Raw genomic sequence first — 17,207 nt, forward strand, 5'->3', positions numbered from 1 at the left:
AACTGAGCCTGTTTTTCACATCACTGATGGTGGGAGAGGTATAAAGTGTGTGCCTCAGGAAGGTGCCCCTTCGTGCTCACATCTGTCTGATACATGTATGTTGAGCTCTAAATGGACCCACGCATGTTTCCATTGGCTGACATTACATGGAGAACGGGAGAGATGCGTCGCCCTCTTTGGCTTAGATAATGAAAAGCTTTTCATTCTTCGCCCTCGTCTGAACCAGCCGTCAAAAGGCGGAAACCGTCTACGTCTTATATATGTATGTAGCTTTGAACCACAAAGGAAGCCTGTCTTCCAGAGGGATCGGGAAATGTGTGTGTGTGTGCTGCCTGTTTTTGTTTTCTTCATTCGAACAGAAATGTGATTAGTTCGCTTTTTGTGAAGAGGTGCACTAGGGGTGTGAGAGGCTTTGTGTAGCTCTTGGCGTGCCTAATGGAGGTTGACTAAGTCTGAATACGACCACCCTCTGTCTTCGCTCCTTTCCCCAAACTGGGCTGGGAGTTTGAGTGTTTTAGTGGTTGACAGTGTTTCATTGGGTTCTAATTTTGCCCATTTTTCTGGGGCTTTACATTCAGTTCTCAAAGTCACGTTTAGCCAAGGAGTATTGGTAAATGTCGAGGTCAGGCTGCGGAAAGTGGTTACAGCTTGGAGCGCTGCCTGCACTGCAGAGCTTCACACTGTTCTAGGCACTAAGAGGCGCTGCTCTGCTGCAGAGGCATGCAGCCATAGTTTCTCGACATGCTAGGCTGCGAAGGGGCACTGCTCACACCCAGCCCCGGCGCTATCGGGAGCCTCTCTGCAGCGTCCGAGCCGCTGCCGGCCGGGGCAGGGTCGGTGCTGGGCTACTTACAGTTGTTTTTTCCAGGCAGTGCAGCAGGTGGTGGTGTTGACTCTCTATTAACGAGGACGACTTGCTGATCTGCTTCTCCTCTTCCGTAGGTCCCTGAAAAGACACACAAACAAGAGCAGGCATGAAGTCAGTTTAATCACCAGAAGGCATCCATTTCGCGCTTGCTTGGTGGTTCTAGAGATGCTTTGAACAGGGGCTTAGGGTGGTTTTCGGCCAGTAGTGCCAGTAATGTTTGAACAGATTTTTGCCTTTTATTACATCACTAAAAAAACTTTAAAGACAAAATAGACATTTCACAAAAGGCTGGTGTGAGCTGTTTGGCTGTACTGGTCACAAGTCAGGCAGCCCAAGTGGTACCCGACTGCAGTGGCGGCTGGTGACATTTGAAAGTGGTGGGCGTAAACTTTCTGTCAGAGTGCACCATGGCAAGCGAGTGAGCCTGAACCTCTTAAGAGTGTTCGGGAGGATTCTCCCCCGAGAACATTTTGAAAAAAGAGTGGGTAAATAGTGCATTTTCAAGCAAAGTTGAGAAGCACAGAGACTAGAGCTGCAAACACACATAGAGCCCGCTTTAGCACTGTGACTAGGACTGGTGCCACACACAGAGACAGCTGCAGCACAGAGACTAGAGCAGTAGATAAGTGGGAGAACTAGAAACAAATAGAAGTGCCATACATACACTAAACAGAACACGCTTTCAAATAACAGACACCCCAAACATAGGATGCTCCATGCCCAGATGAACGCAATGGGCAATTGAAAATCATAAAATAAAGGACACACGGAGTATACACATGGAAACAGAAATACCCGAAATACCACACACACACTCAGCAGCAAGCAGAACGTGGACATCAAATACAAACAAAAGGCAGGCCCAAATACGGAAATTGTCACAGACACTCCGAAACGCTAAATGTCACCTACATATTAAATGCCATAAAGAACAACTGGCACAAACATACACACACGTACCGTCTGTAATATAAAGATAAGCAGCTACCAAACACAATAAATGGTATACGTACAAACGAAACGGAACACATCCACCAAAATGACAACAACACCCACGCACCAAAAACTCAAACTTACATAATACCAAAGAGGAGACAGAAACTAGTTAACAGATGTACAAGTAAATTAAATAAACTCCAAATAGCACAAAACAAGTGAAGTACATACAAACCAAAAGGCACACAAGATTAATCTAAACCCACATGTGCAAAATCTGCACGAGACACTGTCAGAAGATTTGGGCTGAGTGAGGAGGCTGTGGGCATTCAGTCGCTCTGACACTGTGACAGACTATACCCAACACAGACCCGCAAGCATGAACAACGAGAATTATACAACGCTATTAGCTTTAAAAAGAAAGTCACAACGCTAAAACCTAACACAGCAACTGGCAACACACAAGCTTAGTGCCATTTTGAATGAAAATATGTTTAGAAACAAAGTGTTGCAGCATTTAAGTGATTTCTTTCCTGTAGCCCGTTTACTAAGTTTAAAGTAACTATTCAGAAAGAAGTCTGAGCTGAGCTAGGCGAAAAATGTTAAACTCTTTATACCCATGACTTCGCCTTTTTGCAAACCAAAATACAGTGTTTAAGTTTACTCGATCTACAGAGCTGGATTCAAAGCACAGACTAAGCATATAGCATGAATAATGCATCCAGCACAGCGTAGGAGTGTAAACGTACAAGTTTAAAAAACACAAACAAACTCTGGCCTGAAGATGAAAATGGTGAGTGCCAGGCAGGCAGTCACAAAGCAAACCTTCTGATTTACAGGACATGTTTATACCACACATCACCTGACTCGGAGGGTGGGACTGGGTGAGTCTGGGAGTAACAAAACACGAGTACCATTTCCAGGGCATAGGTGCTGTTTTGTAAAAGCACGGCACTGCTCAAACGGCACAGCTTCTCTCCAGCCCCACGCATACCACTTTAATCAGGAAAGTAAACACGCCTGTCTATGTACATGTTTGCCCCTCCGCCTCCGGTAGAGTTTTCCGCTGCCCGGGTCCCGTCCCGGACATAGTCCATGGGGGGCACGGGTGGGCTCCTCACTGCAGACCCACAGGGGGCCCCCAGCACCAGGCAGACCCCGTGTACAGACTCAGCATGGCAGGCCCTGTCAGCACCTCGCACTGCTGATTAGCAAGAGAGCTGTACTATCGGAGGAGGGTGAGGGGGGGTTGGGGGCCAGGAACGTTTAAAAATAAATTATAAGAAAAGAAACTTACCGGTCTGCTTGACTGCTCCTCCTGGGCCGGGGTCCCGCGCGCGCTCCTCAAAGAACAGGAACAGCCGCGACATCACTGCCAACGAGGAGGTCGCCGGGGGTGGGGGAGGTGGGGGGGGGGGGTTCCCATTGGCGCCTCTTCTAATGATTGAACAGCACTGGTTGGCAACCCCTCTAAGCCAATACTGACGCAGCGCTGCTCCAGCAGCGCCAGCATTGGCTTAGAGCAGGGTGACTCACCGCCCGCCTGCCCATTAGGAGACCGAGGTTTGAGCCTTTGCTCAACCCTCGCTCTCCTAAGGGGCATGCGCCAGCCACAGCAGACAGTAGTGCGCATGACTGGGCACGGAGCGAAAATTCGCCTCCTTCACCCAGCATGCGCACTGCTGCCTGCTGTGCACTCTGCGCCACCCCTGGTCTGCTGCATGTCAGTCACTCAGCAGCATGACGTCGGACCGCCCTCCCACTTCAGAATCTGAAGGGGGTGGGCAGTCCGAGTTCATGCTGACTGTGACTGACATTGATTGCGACGCCGAGGGAGCTGCCGTTGCGTGCGGCTTGTGGGGCAACGCCCCAGCGCCCTTAATGGACGCACCGCCACTGTTTATACCACACATCACCTGACTCGGAGGGTGGGACTGGGTGAGTCTGGGAGTAACAAAACACGAGTACCATTTCCAGGGCATAGGTGCTGTTTTGTAAAAGCACGGCACTGCTCAAACGGCACAGCTTCTCTCCAGCCCCACGCATACCACTTTAATCAGGAAAGTAAACACGCCTGTCTATGTACATGTTTGCCCCTCCGCCTCCGGTAGAGTTTTCCGCTGCCCGGGTCCCGTCCCGGACATAGTCCATGGGGGGCACGGGTGGGCTCCTCACTGCAGACCCACAGGGGGCCCCCAGCCCCAGGCAGACCCCGTGTACAGACTCAGCATGGCAGGCCCTGTCAGCACCTCGCACTGCTGATTAGCAAGAGAGCTGTACTATCGGAGGAGGGTGAGGGGGGTTGGGGGCCAGGAACGTTTAAAAATAAATTATAAGAAAAGAAACTTACCGGTCTGCTTGACTGCTCCTCCTGGGCCGGGGTCCCGCGCGCGCTCCTCAAAGAACAGGAACAGCCGCGACATCACTGCCAACGAGGAGGTCGCCGGGGGTGGGGGAGGTGGGGGGGGGGGTTCCCGTTGGCGCCTCTTCTAATGATTGAACAGCACTGGTTGGCAACCCCTCTAAGCCAATACTGACGCAGCGCTGCTCCAGCAGCGCCAGCATTGGCTTAGAGCAGGGTGACTCACCGCCCGCCTGCCCATTAGGAGACCGAGGTTTGAGCCTTTGCTCAACCCTCGCTCTCCTAAGGGGCATGCGCCAGCCACAGCAGACAGTAGTGCGCATGACTGGGCACGGAGCGAAAATTCGCCTCCTTCACCCAGCATGCGCACTGCTGCCTGCTGTGCACTCTGCGCCACCCCTGGTCTGCTGCATGTCAGTCACTCAGCAGCATGACGTCGGACCGCCCTCCCACTTCAGAATCTGAAGGGGGTGGGCAGTCCGAGTTCATGCTGACTGTGACTGACATTGATTGCGACGCCGAGGGAGCTGCCGGTGCGTGCGGCTTGTGGGGCAACGCCCCAGCGCCCTTAATGGACGCACCGCCACTGCCCGACTGTTCCTACCCCAGCCTTACCTGCCTGTCACAGTCAAATACAAATGCGGAACTCTCCCACATTTTCTTAATGCCAGTCGGCCTCTGGTTGCTGAGTGGCAATTTTAATCTGGAGATGTTTATGCTGGTTGGGAAGATGCATTTTGAGGCCTAGATGGAAAGGGGTGGGGGGCATTTGGTTTGTGTGTAGGTCAAGGAAGAGAATCAAAGAAACACCCTTACATACTTCTATCCAGAAAAAAGAAAGAAATACATTGCTAGGAAGCAACACAACAAACATGTAATGCACACTTCATGTAAAGGTGATATTAACAAACTAATACATTACTGTTGGAAAGTGGTTTACTAGTAGGTGCAGGTAGGTACCCACCCCTCGTAATAACACCACAATCACAAATAAGATCCAGTCAAGTTATCAATAAATGAATCCTTGCTCAAACCTTGGTGGCGTGGCTGTGAGCATACAGGCTTAACTTAGGACACAGGTTTGTAAAGCATTTAAAAACACCAATACATTAAATAAGTAAGACACAACACACACTAAAAACCCAACACCAATTTATAAACATAGGAAATATTTTGATGATAAAAATGACATGAAAACGTCAAAAATCCAATGTAGGGAACCAGTGATCTTACATTTTTAAAGAATAAATACTTTCTAGTGCCTAAAAGACAAAAGTGCCAACTTGGGATATCTGGTCGTGCTTGTACAGGGACAAAGTCAAAGTTCTAGGCCGACCGAGATGGAGAACAGGTAGGATACAGTGAGCGGTACAGCCTGGTCAAGTTTTTAACTTCTGACTTAGTCACTTTGTTGGAGCTTTTTCTGTCAACTTAGAGCAAGGGTCCTTGCCAGGCCAGCTTGCAAGTCAGTGACGGCAGGTTGTTTCAGCGCAAGGCCTCAGTGAAATCCAGGGGGTCTTGGCACTCTAGAGCTTTTAGCGAGGTGAACCTGAATTTTAGGTTGGGTCGCAGTTCGACGTCGGCGGGTTGGTCAACTTATGGAGCCTTTTCAAAAGAATTCTCCAAATGATATCGAACTTCAGTATCTTCTTCCATAATGTCCTTTTGGGCTCTTGAAGGGTCCACAACACTAATCAAAGGTTCCAGAATCCCTGAGTTGCTTCTTGGGAAGTTGGGATCATAAGACCCACAATGCACCTGGCAATCCTTAAAAGTCCACTGAACCACTGGCTTAAGGTATACACCCAAGCCAGGCAGAACCCACCATTCTAGTCAGGGTAAGCTAGATACTCAAATGAGATAAACTGTGCTCACCCTCTTCTATCTTGGTGCAGAGCAGACAGGCTTATCTAAAAACGCAATTTGTAAAGTATTTGTGCAACACACACCTACAGTAACACAATGAACACACCACAGTTAAACGCCTCTCTGCTAATTCAATTCCCTGGGCTCCCATCTGGCTTGGAATGCAGGGAGTGGGGTGGAACTGGTTCCTGTCCTCACAGTCTTTCTCCCGTTGAAGACCAGTTTGATTACCCAGCCCCCTTCCTGCCTTTTGCTCTGCTGCAGCAGCAAATCTCCCCCCACCAGATGTCTCCTTAGTCTCAGCCCAGGCCACTTCACACCTAATCAAGAGTGCTTGGTTCAGCCTGTGAAAGGCTGGACAATCAGAAGAGGCTGCAACAGGGCTAAATTCAGGCACATCATAAAAGCAAGTTCTATGACATCTTTTCTGTAATAATTATAATAAATCCAACCTTGGCAAGTTGCTGGATTTATTGCAACTATAATGTTCATACTTTAACGTATTGTTTTAGCTCAAACCTGTCAATAGTTAGAGTTTATTAATGTTAAATGAAGTCTCCCTACGTTAGCATATGGAGCTAATGCACTACAATGGGGAAAACAAAATCGGTAGTTTTTCCATCCCCAGTGATTATAAAACATCTTTTATAATGCTCCTGTTTATCTCAACATGTCACCCTACCCCTGGGGCACCTAGGTTAGATCTCACGGGTGACGTATATGTAAAAATCAAGTCGTTTAGGACTTTGGAAGTACCTTTATTTCCAAAGTCGAATTTGGACATAGTTTTAATTTAAAAGCAGCCTGGTAGGAAGGGCTGGCTTTTAAAATGACAGCAAGCACCACTGCAGTGCACACGTGAGTGCACTAAATCTACTGGGCCTCTAAACCTACATGTCCTACCATATGCTAGGGACTTACAGGTAGTTTGTCAGTACCAATTGTAATTATACCTAATTCCCATGTACTTTTAATCAGAGCATAGGCCCTGGGTCAGCTCAGCAGAGTCCAAGGCACAATCAGAATCAGAAAACCAGCACCTAGTAGTCAAAATAGGGGCAAAAAGTGGCCGGACACTGCAAAATGGTCTGGTTTCTCACAATTACATTATTTTTAGTTATGGGTTAACTGTGTCAGCTTTGACTAGGTGACAGAAGCTAATATGTTGAAGTAAATTTTGAAACTGAAGGAGCAGAGAGTTCTTTAAATTGGTATTCTGTGTACTATAATAATCAACTCTCAAGTTAACGTTGCTGTTTTCAGCCACTGTATTGTTCATAATCAAATGTTTATCCAACACAAGGAGTACAACATATGTCATGGATTAGACAAGTGTCTGTGGGCATAACAACCAAGCAATCAAGGAATGTTAATTCAAACTGAGTCAATGTGCAGAGTTCTCCACTATTTTCCATTTAATCTCAACCATTGGTCATTGAGCCTTACAGAATTTCAAGCTTGAGTATGAAAATGTCCTTCTTTGAGGGTTCATCGACTATGAAATGACACAGCTTCAATGTATGTAACATGCTGCTGTCCTGATTTTTATGGCTTAAACATCCACCTGATGCAGGATCTGCATAGGCCTAAAGTATCAGCAGGAGTGAGCTTAACATCCTGATCTTGACACACAAATATCTATGTTGGTGCCTCAACTTATTTATCCCCTAAGAACTCACTGCTCTGTCCCAATTACTTAGTCCACTGCGGTGACCTCTTTCTTTTGATTGATCCAAGATCCAAATTCAAGTCACAAGGAGATTTAAGATTCTCTGTCTTCAGATGCAGACTCCAGATCTGTCCCCCACTCAATTAAATTCTTGACTGCTTTCTGAAAAAAAAAAAAAAAGGTCGGCTGTTCAGCAGCAGCTACTCCTCCTGTGCAGCAGTGAAATAAAGGAAACATAAAATGATAAAAACGTGAGGTTATCATCATTTTATGTTTTCCTGCTGAGGCAGGTCTGTGGGCAGGGTGGGGCTGCTCCGATGACAGAGGAGCAGGGGGAGGAGGGGTTTGCCTACTCTAAGTGCACATGAATGTTTGGCTGGCCTTCTTGGTCCAGCCAAACCGTCATGCGCACTTTACATGTTCCCCACGCAGGCTGCATTACAGCCTGCCTGGAGAACATGCCCAGGCTCCCATTCCTGGGCTGAGTGCCGAACCACGGTACTCAGAGCAATCACAACGCTGCATTACAGCATTGTGATTTGTTCAGGGGAACTTGGGTGCTTCCTGTTCCGGCCCCAGGGGAGAGACGATGATGGAGAGATGGAGGAGAGATGCAGCTATCAGGTACGTTTTTTATGTTTCTGTTTTAAATCCCCTCCCCCCTTTCCGCTATCCCCCTCCCCCAATCCGTGCCTGCCGCCACTGCTCTTCGGCCAATTCTTATATCTTTCTGTTCTAGCTAGGAGTCTCTTTAGGTCCTAGATACATTGCAGTTCATGGTGTGCATATCATAAATAAATAAACAACCTGCAACCTGGTCAATTCAGTGACAGATATAACAAGACCAGTCACAAAGATTTATAATAATTCTGCCTTATCAATATTCATGAGGCATGATGCCTCCTGCAAATTCAGCTGTGATTCCCCAGAAGGTAAACGTTCATCTCTGAATAGGCATTCTCAAAATGTAGGGACTGCAAGTACCTGTCCCATGAAACAGACAGGTTGTTGCAATTCTGGTACAAAGCCAAATAAAGCGCCAGATAGTGAAAAAGACATCTCCTTGGGCCATGGGACCGTAGTCTCCTCCCTGATGTCCATGGTCATCATTCGGGCAGTGGAATCTGCCAGCCATAGACATCTTTCCCAGCATGAGTGGTTCACCCCTGATTAAGGGGTCTGTAGCCTTCCAATATTTGAGTACGTTTGAACTTATGGAAGCGGGGGCACCACCTTCATCAACACTTCTTTCTTCCATTTCTCAAGAAATCACAATGTTCACATTGGAATTCCAATCCACTTTACTATATTATTTGTATCAAGTGCAAGGCTTGTGACTTTCCCAAAACAGAGGATTGTGAAGAAAATATAGGTTTCATACACTGGGCCCCTGAGTGCTCTACAATATCACTCCATTTTTCAAAACGATCAACGTGAACCTAAAATGACAAGAAGAAACAAACGCGTTTATCCGTTTAGCATTTTCGAAAGTAGGCCAATTCTCAGGGCCGTTTCTAGGTGTTTTGCCGCCCTAGGCGAGAATTGAAAAATGCCGCCCCCTCCCTTTTACTACCATCACTCTCTCCCCCTGTCATCCAGGCTAGAGAGGCACATCCTCTACTGCCGAACCCTTCTATGTTACTCTCATTTACTATCAGGAAACACAATCACAACAGTCAATCCTGCAAATGACCTCAACGAAAGGCACAGGCCAGACGGTTATGGTAGCCATACACTCACAGAACTATGTACACGAATGCCCAATAGAGCTTTGTGTTTAAATACCACTGAGGCGTCAAGTGCAACTCGTTTTCAAAACCAGAAACAACTTAACCTTCCGCCAAGCACGCATGTAGACATGCAATGCCCACATACGAAACACAATATTATTTTTGCCTACTGCCAGCAATCCCCCCAATCAAAAGCAAAAAACATTTATTGCCCTATTAAAGTGCCTACCAATTGACACTTCTAGGAGGAGACGTGTTGGGGGTCTCTAACCAAAGAAAAAATAAACATTCGGTGATGTAGAGCGACATTATAAAGAAAACCCCTCTTCTTACAACAGTTTTTTTTCTGTGCAGCGCTTTTTGCAACAGCCACTTGCTGCAGATAATTAGTAATATAACCCAACTCAGTAGTGTTAATTTTGTCGGCTGAGGAAAGACTGGGTTAACTTTATGAAAAATTGCAGAATCTGTATCTGCATATTATCGGGAACTTTTGGGGAAACTGCAAAATTAGGAGGAATTCTGCAAACCCGGCACTTAGTGCTATATTGTGTGCTAAAAATCAGTGCAAAAAACAAATTCCGCAAACAGCGGCTCCTCGCATTCTGGCCCTTCGCGTTGTTCCCAAGCATGCACTCGTGCAAAATAAATGTTTGCGAATTTGGTAGAAGGAAGAACAGTATTAGTGCGGTAATTTAATTACTATCGTAACATGGTCTTATGCGATCCCTCGTAAAGGCACTCTAGCTTACTTTCATTCTTCCAACTTTATCCGTTCCCACAGACACATTGCACTCATTCAACTCATTCATCCATTAATTCATTCACACATTAAAAATGCTCGGGTGCTCAATCCTACCCGAGCCTCGTCCCTTAGGAGTCCCTTAGCCTTCCTTGCAGGGGGTGCTCCTGAACTATCGCATGTGCAGCTGACCTTTGACCCTTGGTAGGTGACCTTGAACAGATTGTCGAAGTGCTTCTTTTTATGTCTTCTAGACCTCGGTCCAGGACGAGGCCTCTGCCTTGATGCAGCCACACTCTGCCAGCCTCTGTCTTTGCCTCACTCCTCTCTCCTCGTTGAGGGGTCGTCACTCGTGACTGCTGCATGTTGGAGAGTGTGGTGTGTTGTCTTTCAGTTTCGTGTTCCTGCTCTACTCCCTCGGGGACGTTCTCCTGTGACGTCCTTGTGCGGCCTCGTTTTCCTACATATATGACCCTGGGCGAGGGTCTCAATCCTGGCCTCATAAGTCCCTCCCACAGGTCTCCACTGTCTCATGTAGGCACACTGAGCACCGCGAACACACAGAGCTTCATATATAGCGCTGTATAAAGCGCCTACTGGTTATTCGTCTTCAGAGGCTGTTTATGAATTAGGCTCTTTGTTATTATACTACGTCATCTGTTTCAATGCTCCCCAAAAGCAGCACGAGGCCCCCTACCAAGTATTTTTTTGCAGTTTTATATAACGTGAACTCCACCCGAAGGCATCAGAGCGCTTTACATAAGCACCGGTTGCATTACAGATGGACACATTCATTTTTAGGCAAGGGGAGATTAAGTGATTTGCCCAGAATCACACTGTGTTGCGCATCCCTGCCGAGACTCAAACCCAATTACCCAGCTTTGAAATCAGCCGCCTAGTGGTTTTGCCACATCCTCTCCAGGTAACCTGTGAAATGAATGTCTGATGGTGAAATGTGGGTCCCTCACCACTGTTTGGGACCCTCAATGTTACGTCATGCCACCTTGAGCCTATGACTGGATGTTTAGACTCCGGTGGGAGAAAGCACCCACAGAGGCAGTGTAAAGTATTAGGATGGGAGGTGAGCAGGGCAGGTGTAGTGTCCTAGCATGGACACGTTCTAGTGTTCAGAAAGTGTATGCTCTACACTTTACACCCACCCACCACCTACGTCACTGGGTCAGGTGACTAGGCTAATAAAAGGGCCGAGCGCACGTGCTCGTGGCCAGTTAACCCACCATCTAAGTATGTGTCTGCGTCAGTTATTACTAGCATGAGGGCCTAGGGCCCCAACACCACAATGGCGACGAGGGTTGTGAGCCCCAGCGTGCCGCAGCAGCCCTTCCGTTCGTGAGGGGGAGAGGAGTGATCCCACTAAGGTCACCCCCCCTCTACAGGAAGGCGCGACGCGCCGAGAAGTCAGCCAGGCGAGCAGAGCCTGCAGCATGCCCCGCGGTGACCGGGTGCCCACCCCGCACCGCCGCGACGACCTGCGGGCGGGCGCTGTGCCCCCGAAGGGAAGCGTGGCAGTCGGGTGCCCACCCCGACCTGCCGCTGTGCCCAGAAGCGCCCAGAAGGAGAAGTGCCGACCGTGCAGAGCCCACCCGCATCGGCCGCGACCTGCCCGGTGAAGGAGAGGAAGTGCGGACCGTGCGGAGCCCACCCGCATTGGCCGCGACCCACCAAGGGGCAGCGATCCACGCGGAGCCCACCCGCGGGAGACAAGAGGCCCGCCGGCCAAACAGAGAGGAGCCGCACCAGAAGTAACGGCCACGTGTGGTGAAGTCCATGCGAGGAAGCCGGACGAGAGCCCACCCCGCCGACTGAAGGGATGCCGTGACGGTCCCCCCCCCACCCGCAGCGTGTGAGTTTTGTGACGCTGCTGCTGCGGTGGGGGCGGAATTAGCATAGAGCGAAAGCGGGAGCCCACCCCGTGCTGAGAAGCGAGCGGCACCGGCGAAACCCCCCCCCCGCATGGTCCGTGAAGGGAAGGGACCTGCCGCGGGGGTGGGAGAATTAGAAGTGTCAAGCGGAGCCCACCCGCGACGGACAACAGAAGCGGCACCAGCAGCCCCCCCCGCGCGGTCGGTGAAGCGACGAGACCTGCTGCGGGGGCGGGACGAACTGAGGAAAAAGCGGAGCCCACCCGCGAAGGAGCGCGAGACCTGTCTGGCCCGTGAGGCAAAGACAGTACAAGAACAAATAGAGACACTACCAGCGGGTGCCTACCCCGCATGAGGGCGATCCTAAATGTAAGGAATGGCCGCTGCCGGCCATGAAGATGTGTCCTACCTTACAGGGCCTCCAGCAGAGCCCCCACGAGCAGCACGCAGCCAGCGCTGCCACTAATGAACAAAACACTGCGTGAGAGCACCAACTGCCCCTATGCTCAATAGGGTGATGCCTCATCCTCTCTGCAGTGCCTGTGCCCCCTGCGCCTCACTAAACAAGTGCCCATAGAAAGATGCCTCATCCTCTCTGCAATGCCTGTGCCCCCTGCCTTTCAATCAACTTAAATACAAAAAAACAAAAGACTTACCTGCTGCCATGTCCTGGACTCCACTGCTCCAGCCTCATCTGGACTCCACTGGTCTGCCTGGCTCCAGCTCCCCTCCAGCCCTCTGCACTCTACCGGAGCCTGGGGAAATGGAGAAAAGGAAAACGAGGGATAGAGTTCTGGCAGTACAGAAGGTTGCTGCTGAAGCCAAACAAAAGCAACACTGCCACCCAGTGGCCACTGGCAGTACTGCAGCAAGAGGAAAATCAACAAGCCTACAGCAAGCCAAGTGAATACAGCAGCCACAGGAGACCGACGGCTCGCAGCGCAAGGGAGAAGAGGCAGCAAGGCACGTACCGCAAGGTCTGACGGCTGCGCGAAGGTGAGCGCACGGGAGTGCGACGGAGGCGCACAGGAATGTGCCTGAAGCGCAGGAACGCGACAGAAGCACAGGAAGAAGAGAAGGTGTGCCACAGGGATGCAGCGCTATCCCACAGCAATAAGGAAGAAAGAAGAAAAGGTGTCAAGCCACATCCACCCCAGCGAGGACTGCGCTGTCGCCGCATCAAGTGGAGCGACCCTCGAGAGAACAAACGGACTCAGTGCAGATGTACGCCGGACGCGGAAGGTACACTGCAGCGCCCACAGGAGAGGAACCCACTGAAGAGGATGGGCGCAGCAAGTATCCGACACTGGCGGCCAAGGATGCAGAGCAACACCCAGTGGCGCCAAGAAGCCACCACATCAAATGATCATGATACTAGGAGCAACGCTACACTGAAGCTGTACCACGACGGTACGAAGAGTAGCACGCACCAGCGCCTGACAAGGCAGCGGACAAAGGTAGTCACACGACGCGACACACCTCGTGAAGCCGACCAGCCAAATGGTCGCACCACAAAGGCCCACCCGACCTGCCAAACGGTCGCAACGCAAAGGTCAAGCCGACCAGCCAAATGGTCGCACCACAAAGGCCAAGCCGACCTGCCAAACGGTCGCCCCACAAAGGTCAAGCCGACCAGCCAAATGGTCGCACCACAAAGGCCCAGCCGACCTGCCACATGGTCGCACCCAAAGAAGCCGACTCGCCAGGAGTTGCACAAAGAGGTCTGACGCAAGACCGAAGATATCCTGCCAGTGATCGGCAGCGCGGACCGACAAGTGGTCCAAGAAGCTCAAGAAGAACCAAAGTAACTGGTGAACAGGAGAAGAACGAAGCGGACCATGAGTATGGCCCCACGAACTTCAACCAAAGTAACTGGTGAAAAGCAGAAGGTGAAGAGAAGGTCACGACCCTAACTCGGAATGCTGAGGAAGATGAAGAGAGTGTTCTCGGACGAGGACAAGACCAGGGGGAACACGTGCAGAGTGCGCGCGCTGCATGGAGAAGCCTGGCCAGATAAGAGGAGAACAGAAACGGTCCAGAGTAGGTCGTGAAGCGAAGAGATGAAGAGACCAGAGTGGCACGTCCGCCACTAAGAAGAAAGAAGACATCGCGGTGGCACGTTTGCCACTACAAGAAAAGAAGATGTCTGAGTGGCACGTTTGCCACTACAAGAAAAGAAGATGTCTGAGTGGCACGTTTGCCACTACAAGAAAAGAAGATGTCTGAGTGGCACGTTTGCCACTGTAAGAAGGAGAAGAAGTCAGAGTGACATGACAGCCTCACGGAGAAAGAAATAGAGGACAAGGAGAAGAGTGTGGCAAGACTACTCACACCTCAAAGACAAGGAAGGTGACAAGCGTCAGAACACAGTGCGCAAGTCCTGAAGAACACCCGTGGCACGGAGAAAAGACCATCTGTTTGATGATGCTTTCAGCACACCTGGGATCTGCAGAGGTGAGCAGGCCGGACCATTCGAAACACCCACCTTTGGGGTTACACGGACACTGGTCAATGCCAGCCGTGGTGACTCAGGGGCAAAGGCCTCAGGGATGCCGGTGAGAGAGAGTATCCCCGTGACGAGAGATGGTCATCAGCCGCCCTTCAGCAAAGGTCTCAGGAGGATGAAGACTTCGCGTGCTAAAGACAGGAGCCAACAGCCACCCTCCAGGTCTGACTGCGGCATCTGAGGTGAGACCTGCCGTCTCCTCCGCACCCGTACTTATCGGCATGGGAGTAACACGATACAGGACACTGAACCCAGGCCAGATCTGAGGAAGAGGGCCTCAAGGATATCCCGTGGCAGGGGAACACCTGTGAGAGGGGCATCCTGGTAAGAGGGGTGTCTTGCGAATAACCCGTCTTTCTGCAAAACAGAACACACGCCACAGATAAAGAAAAGGACTGGACTAAAAAAAGATAAATGGCAACATCTAGCGCTGAACCAAAAGAACTCAACAACTGCGTTTGTCGCCAAGAAAGTAAAGCGAAGAAAGACTGTGAGAGCAACTTCAAGGCAGAGCCGTCAAACAGACTAACTCCATCGAGCACCCATGACTGGTGCCACAGTGAACTGGTGATCGCCCGCGACAGGAAGAACATCGTCCGCGACAGGAAGAACATCGTCTGTGACTCCAGGCTGCTGAAGCGTGAGCGACTCTGCAGAAGTTTAGTCACTGTATTACGTCTGTATATATATTTCTTTTCCCCCCTAGGTTGGACATTGGACTCCGGGTTTTTGTTATTAAAGATTGGGAGGAATGTAGTGTCCTTGCATGGACACGTTCTAGTGTTCAGAAAGTGTATGCTCTACACTTTACACCCACCCACCACCTACGTCACTGGGTCAGGTGACTAGGCTAATAAAAGGGCCGAGCGCACGTGCTCGTGGCCAGTTAACCCACCATCTAAGTATGTGTCTGCGTCAGTTATTACTAGCATGAGGGCCTAGGGCCCCAACACCACAGGCAGGGTCCTGCGGGCCTCTGGTGTGTTGGTTTATTTTATTGTAGCCCTTCCTTGGGAGAGCTCATCCCCCCGCTCGCAAGGGGAGGATTGTTTTTTCAGCGCCATGAGACCCCTGCAGGTCAGTGTGGTGCACATGTGACCTTCTGGACAGCTCTTAGGTCAGGCGCGCAACGCCCATAGCGCTCAAAGGGCTTTCACCATCCCTCCCTCGCAGAGTAGGTAACAGGACACATAAACAAATCAACACCCATCTCTATGTGGGCACTCGGTTTGATGCAGAATCGTGTGTTTAGAAACGTTAAAAATGCGTCTTGTGTTTCCTTGCAAGAGGCAGCGGCCGATGTCCAGAGACAATAGATTCATTATAACTCTTTTTGAGATTAGACATCAGTACCTCTTGTTGCTGCAGCTGTTATCACCTCCTTTTTCCATCTTCACACACAAGGCACAAAGCGGGCCTTACCCACACACACACACGTCCCTAAACATATGCACACGCCATTCCATCTCTCTCCCTGTGCAGTCCAATTCTGAAATCCTAAAGCGAAATGATCAGGGGTCTGCATCACGCGTCATTCCATTCATTCCAAACAAGAGCGCATTCTCGCATCGAGCCACAAAGCCTTCATTTCAGCAGCCACCTACAGTCTGGCAGCTAAGTCCAGGCCACCTTAAACTAGGTGAGTGCCAGTCAGAGCGTGCGGGGAACACTGCTCGATCTCCGACACTTCTGTACTCCCAGAAGTCAGGAAAGGGAAGGCAGGCACGAGGTACCCGAACTAGCTCCAACTCCTAAAACTGTCACTGACCTTTACAATGAACTTTCATGTGCGAACGAATCCGCAGCATGCTTTTGCAATCGCTCACTTCGGCGTTGAGCATGACGACGAATAGTTCAAGCAGAACATCGCGGCTCGGATGGCTGTCACTTGTAAGGCTGCCCGGGGGGGGTTGCGCAGCGGCCCGCCCCTTTGAGGGCGGCCGCCTTAGTGCCACAGGAAGGCACAGGGGTGGGAGGTCGTGTCCCTGGATTTGACCAAGGGAGACCCCAGACAGGTAGCTGCTTCCGGCGGGGAGGAGCAAAGGGGGGTACATATGCTGTCCCCGCCCCGTCCTCGCCCTCTTGTCCGCTCGTCCGCCTTGACGCCGTTCGCTCCTCGGGGTCTTGCGGCGGGTTGTTTCCGGGTTGTTCGTCATCTCTGTTATCCCGGTGAGTGTTGTTGGGATGAGAGCGAGAGCCTTGGTGGAGCGTAGAGCTCTTGGATTGTGTGTGGGAGGCCCCGGCTGGGCCGGATTTAGGGTGATGCGACTGGGGCCACCGCACCATGTGCTGGCTTCTTGGGGGCGCCGGGTTTGAAGCTTATTATGCTATTTGAAGCACCGGATGCTGCGTCTCTGTATAGTTGTGGTTTTAACTTCGGTGAAGTTCGTGTCTTGTTGTTGGGATCCTCAGGCCTGGTCGGGCTAGCGCGTCGTTGGCATCGGTGAGTGCAGCGTAGACCCCCCCCCCGCCCTGTCCCGGGAGCTCGTACAGGGGCCATGGCAGGGGCTCCCATGGGGGGGTGGGGGGGGTGGCCAGCTCGTTGTTGCAGGACCCGCCGGTATGCGGGCGCTCCCCACCTGTGTAGGCGAGTACACCTCGGGGGGGCAGTGCCGTGCTGGGCCGTTTTAGGTGTCCCCGTGCTG

The 17,207-nt window shown here is 50.7% G+C and overlaps 1 protein-coding gene across 1 annotated transcript in view; it reads right to left on the minus strand.

Annotated features, from left to right (window-relative positions):
- Positions 1-17,207, minus strand: part of LOC146870166 (A-type voltage-gated potassium channel KCND3-like) — a 301,965-nt gene that overhangs the window by 227,834 nt on the left and 56,924 nt on the right. Inside the window, exon 2 of the mRNA XM_085629432.1 lies at positions 854-946. The gene's annotated coding sequence lies outside the window, so the exon portion shown is untranslated. The remainder of the gene's footprint in view (positions 1-853; positions 947-17,207) is intronic.

The sequence above is a fragment of the Triturus cristatus genome, chromosome 1_1, assembly GCF_964204655.1.
Source record: "Triturus cristatus chromosome 1_1, aTriCri1.1, whole genome shotgun sequence".
Taxonomy (NCBI): Eukaryota; Metazoa; Chordata; class Amphibia; order Caudata; family Salamandridae; genus Triturus; species Triturus cristatus.